Below are 5,762 nucleotides of genomic sequence, written 5' to 3'. Positions count from 1 at the left end.
GGAAATATGATTAGGATCTTATATTTTATTCAGTTCTGAATAAAATTTCCTATTTAAACTAGGTCTCCCAGGATGTAAGATCGGGGGAGGGGAGTTCATAGGGAGCCTGGTTTTGGTGGAAGAAAGGGAAGATGGAAGAAGAAATCTCCTGGGTGTTTTTTCATTCAACCTTCAGAGAGAAAAATTGGCATCAATTTTGATTTGTCTCTTTGGGGAAAAAGAAATAATTGTTGTGTTCTGCTGCATTATTTCAGCTTCAAAACTAAAATGCCCACTTTCTTCATCTGTAAGTACATATCATCTGATTTTTCACAGTATCAACAGTTTGTGCAGAAAAAAATCAATGCCCTAAGAAAACAGAAGGAAGAGGGAGAATTAAAAATGCTCATATAAAATAAAGTTTTACAGAATAAAACAATGCTGTTCTTCAGTATCAACAACAACAAAAAAGTATCTTGAAAAGGAATTTTATCCCTCTCATACCTCCAGAGCAACATAAAGCACTGATAAATATCCTCAGTGGGTGCTTGATCTCTGCAGCTGCCCCGTTGTGGTATTGCCACTTCCTTGGAGAAGCATTTCCTCCCAGATGCACAGAGCAACTTACACAGTGGTTGATTCAGCTGTCCCAATTTCTGAACTACACTCTGAATATCTTTCACAATAATTAGAAGTAACTTTTATGCTTTATCCATAGCTAAAATAATCAGGGCCCGGGATCAAAGAATCGTGGAAGGGTTTAGGTTGGAAGGGAACTTTAGAGATCACCCAGAGCAACCTCACTTGCATGGGCAGGGGTATTTTTAAGTCAGACTGCTCAAAGCACCATCCAACCTGACTTCAGACAGGTCCAGGGTTGAGGCTTCTGCAACTTCTGTGACCAGCCCCAAAGCAAGTACAAAGGGGATTAGTGACTAAGGACTCTCCCAGAATTGCTCAGTAGATAACAGAAAACATATTTCCCAGTGAAGCAAAATAAAAAGCTTCTCAACCTTCCTCAGAAGCCTTCTAATTTCTGCCCTGTGTCCTCTGTCCACATCAGACAGCTCTGACCAGATGTGACCAGATGGCTCCAAGAAAAAGAATGGTGGAGACTAGATCACATGTATGGTTCTTATTCATGGGTACAGCTGGGTCTCTCATCCTGCACTGAAGTGAATTGAAAATTGCCTTCACTTGAGTATCTTCTTTAATCCTAAAAAGCTGCTCTTGAATCTTTTGAACACCAAAAAGTTTGCTGAGGTGTTCAAATAAAATAATTTGTATTAAAATATTCCTAAAGAGATTAATCCCCATTTTTAAAGAAAGAAAGAAGTGAAATGAAAGAACACAGAAAATTTACCTCACTAACTTATGAAGCAGCAAGCTGATGTCTCAGTAGAAATTAATCCAATGGATACCTTCTATTAAAAAAAAAAAAATCTCATAGTCAGACTTTGGTTTTTCCTCCCTTTTCTTTATACCAAAAAATAAAACCCACTGAAAATACACAGACTAACTGTATAAGAAACAATGACTTGTACATAAGTAAGGGCTGCTAGCAGGTGTGATGTTGAATTATGACGCAGAACAAAGTGGTTTTGCTATTACACAAAACTACATGTCAAGTGAGGTTAAAATGCTATGAAGGAATTTGACTTTATGCAGCCATATTACTCAGAGGAATTAGTGCCTGGTAACATTCTGCTTGCACTGAACATGTCTCCATCCTTTTCACCCCCAGGCTGAGGTAAACTGTGGGTGCTGTGGAGGCAGATAGGCTCTTCCTGCAGCTGCTTCCAGTGCCCCGTTGCTGGCACATTGGATTATGTGAAGAAAGCTGAAACCAACCTCAAATACAGAAAATGTATAAGAAAAGAAATTTACTCAAAATGCGACTTCCATCCTGTTGAGTCTTGAAAAGTGTATGGATCAGGATTTTCTGGGCTGTATATGTAGTTAGCTACTGGGGTAAAGGCAGCACTTTTTATCCATGCATTCATTATTCTCATCTCCATGATTTTAATTGGATGGACTGACATGAAGGTAATTGACAGTGCAGAGCATCACACACCCAAAAACAGCTCAGAAAGGAGAACGTTTTCGGAGCCACATTGTGTCCAGCTCCACTGCTTACCTGAAGTGGATGCCTGGATGCATTTCTCCTAAAATGCATCCTTCTGTTTCTGCATGTGCTGTTGCAGGTGTCCTCTGGGCATTGCACAGCAGCCATGAGAGCTGCCAGCAAGGGCACACTGGTGCTGCTGAGGGACCATGAGGCACTCATCACATCAGGAGCACTTGAGATGATACAAGTATGGACACAGGCTTCTGTTAAAATGAGCCCTTGTCATCATCTGCTTCAGAGGGCAGGAACAGGAGGAACCAGTAGCTGGACAGAGTTTTGTCCACTTGCAAAGAAGGACAGAAAGCTATCTTGGCTTGCCTAGTCAGGGAAGATAACCTAAGTGACTTCATTTTACAGGAGATAAAAAAGCTGAAGGTGTAGCAGTATGCATTGCTGGGAAAAGAAGCCCTTGATCTGGAGGGTTCCTCTGGGCTGCTGAAGACAAACTTCTTCCTTCCCTACCCCAAAGTCTTGCTTCTTAGCCATATCTGTCTTGCAAAGATCTTGGGCTTTAAAAAAAGCTTTCAAGGATTCTGTGAGCAATGGTTCAGGGCTTATGCACACACTGGGCTCCTTACCAAGCTCTGCTGATGAGACATTCAGATACCCCTTGAAAGAGATGTTCCTTTGCTTTCAAAGTAGCAAGAAGTCTCTGCAATTTTGGCATTTTACTCACCAAAAGTGAGGAAGTCAAAGCAGCAAGTGGAAAATTGAACCTTTTCTGAAAGCACCTCTCCTCAAAGAGAACATTTCCCCTGTTTCAGTTGTGTGCTTGTCCTCGTCCAGGCCAGCTTGATAATTGACATAGCTCAAGGAGAGCTCACCAATGGGCTGGGACAGAAGTTCCAACAGTCACAACTCTGCCTTTGCCAGGTCCCTGCTGGATATCACCAGGCTGGACCTGTCTCACTAAAATGGTCAGTGGCAAATGAAGAAAGACACTTCATATGCAAATGGCATACAACAAAAACCAGATCCTGGTCTATACTCTTTCCTTTTGCATCTGTTTAACCTTGATCTATCTAGGTTTGATCAATTAATTTAGGGATTTCATTCACATACGAAAACAACACAAATGAACACTCTTGAGATCCAGCTGCTTATCAGCACATGAACTGAGTTTAGAAAAATGTAGTCAGAACTTAACACTAGCAGGGAAATGGAAGAAATGTAACTGAAGGAGTTTTTCAAGATGTTGTTGTATCACAAAAGAGTTTTATTTCCATCTTCAAAACTCCAAATCATAAAAGCTTCAGTGTTCAGACAACATCCACTGTGTTTGTCTTTGCCTTATCATTCCATCCCAATGTAAAAAGCATCAGTCAGCAACTTCTTTGCCAATAATTTGGCAAATGTTGTTCTCCAAAAACTAAGTCAAAAGGTTAAGTGCAAACAAATATTGGCTTCTGTTCTGTGAATAAACTAAAGTTCTACTTTGAACTGAAGAAACCAAAGAAGGCAGGACCACAGTGGCTTTTATGTGACAGAGTAAGACTTCAGACAAACTACAGTCTTTATTTTATCGACTGTACCTGATAAGACTATTTTGGCCTTTTAGAAAATGAAAAAAAATCTCATTTAATGCTGTTTAAACTTAGTATTGTTATCATACATGTTTTTCTTCAGGAGCAAATAAAATAAAGAGGGCTTCAATATGGAGATATACTCACAGGGAGAGATGTAATGAAACAAAAGAAAAGTAAGATTTTTTTAAGTTATAAATATGCAAGTTTAGATCAAATAAATAGTGTATGAACTACAAGCACTGAAACTCATGGATGTATGCTTCCTGCCAGAAAGCCTAAATACGTTCTAAAAATAGATTTATGTCTTAGAAAAATATCAATTTCTAACATTAATAACTCACATACAAAATAACAACCTTCTATTCCTCTATAGCAGGATCTTTTCCAGAAATAAAACCTCTATCATCTGATCATCCAGCTGAACTGAGACAAATTAGTAAAACTAAAATCCTAATTAAAAACATGCTTGATACATATTTTATTTTTCACAGAGAACAAAAATATACTGCAGATAGCACATTTTAATGTAATTCTCTTTTCACAAAATGTTTTAAAACAAATGGGGAAAAAATCCAAAATATTCCCTTCCCAAGACATTCTAAACACTGGTCACGTAAATCACAAAATGGGGCAGTAAAGCATGATCAATATTTGTGCAATCTATTTATAAGCACAGATGTCTGTCTTTTGTTATAACAATGTGCTATCCAAAATGCAGTGTTTCTAGGACATTTCTGTGGACTCTATCACTATAATGCACACTGAGAAATAAAGAACAAGTTTAAGCCTGGGGTATATAAAAGTATGTTTTCAAACATGACTACTACAGTATTAGCTTACAGCTGGTAACGAAACTTGTAGTCAACTTATTTTATCTTACCAAGACTTTATACAACTAACAACTAAATTAATTTCTATTAAAAATTATGTACTTTTAATATTTAGTTATAGTCATTATTAATGGATTAAATGCCTTATATATGTTGAAACACACACATAACATCAGATAAAAAACACACAAGGGTTTATGGTGGAAAAAATACCTACAAGATTTCAATGTCTTAAAAAGTAATTATAATATATTGTTGAAAATGTGAAAAGAAATAGATATTCCTACCAGAAATTTTATCTTGACCAGATTTGCTCCCACATATTGCTGTGTTCCACTGAATCAATTTCACACTTACTCACCTCCCCGTCTCTGTGATGTGGTTTATTCATTGGTTTGATATTGCCATAGCAACTCAGCAACATGGAAACATGTTAGCCAAGCAGCGCTGCTCACCTCACACTATATGGTGAATTGCTGCCTGGTACATACAGCATATTTTAATGTATATTGATCTCTGCTTCTTACTATTAGGCTACTGCTTTGACATGACCATTTTAACTCTGCATTTAGCAATCTTTGGTCATGACTTTCACAGTTTTTGACTTGTAGTGGTCTTAATTACAAAAATTATCTACTTCCTCAAATTTAAAAACAGGAGATATTTTGACTACAAGTCGAACTACTGCATTGGAACACACTTAAACAACCTGAAAAATAAACAGCATTGTTCACAGCCCCTAAATTCAGGGCTTCCCCAACATTCTTACATTTTTTTCCCCATATAAACAAGTGCAAGCAAATCACAGATAGACTGTGTTAGCATGGCTGTGCACACATGCTCCATTTCAGAAGCTTTTCCTTTGGTGCACGTGGCCTGGAGGGAGTGGGAACCCTCTCACCCCCACCATGCCTCCCCAGGAACACACCAACAAAGTGGATGGTGGCTAGTGAGAGGGATGGTGCTTTGTCTTGAGAAGAGATACAGCACTGGGCGAGCCCATCATGAGGCAGGCAGGGATGCTCCAACAGCTTCTGCTTCCACAATCTCCCCACAATCAGTGGGGGCTTGCAGCGTGCTCTGAATCACTAAAGGGAGGCAGTATGTCTTCTGCATTCATGTAAAATGAAACTCCAAACAAAACAACATGTGAGAACAAAAGCAGGATCTCTGGTGCAGGAAGCAGCAGAATCTTTAAAGCTCCAAAGTCTAACATAGCATCAAGGTTATGTAAATCAGGGCATCCCCAAACACAGATTTGGATCATAGTGAGGAGACTAGGCAATCATCCAGGGCAAT

The 5,762-nt window shown here is 38.7% G+C and overlaps 1 protein-coding gene across 1 annotated transcript in view; it reads right to left on the bottom strand.

Moving 5' to 3' along the window:
• Nucleotides 1-4,771, bottom strand: part of MYO16 (myosin XVI) — a 326,118-nt gene extending 321,347 nt beyond the window's left edge. The window contains exon 1 of the mRNA XM_031056227.1: nucleotides 4,751-4,771. The gene's annotated coding sequence lies outside the window, so the exon portion shown is untranslated. The remainder of the gene's footprint in view (nucleotides 1-4,750) is intronic.
• Between the last annotated feature and the right edge of the window lie 991 nt (nucleotides 4,772-5,762).

Source organism: Geospiza fortis, unplaced genomic scaffold (assembly GCF_000277835.1).
Source record: "Geospiza fortis unplaced genomic scaffold, GeoFor_1.0 scaffold192, whole genome shotgun sequence".
Classification (NCBI taxonomy): domain Eukaryota; kingdom Metazoa; phylum Chordata; class Aves; order Passeriformes; family Thraupidae; genus Geospiza; species Geospiza fortis.
This window is presented reverse-complemented; position numbering and strand designations above follow the sequence as displayed.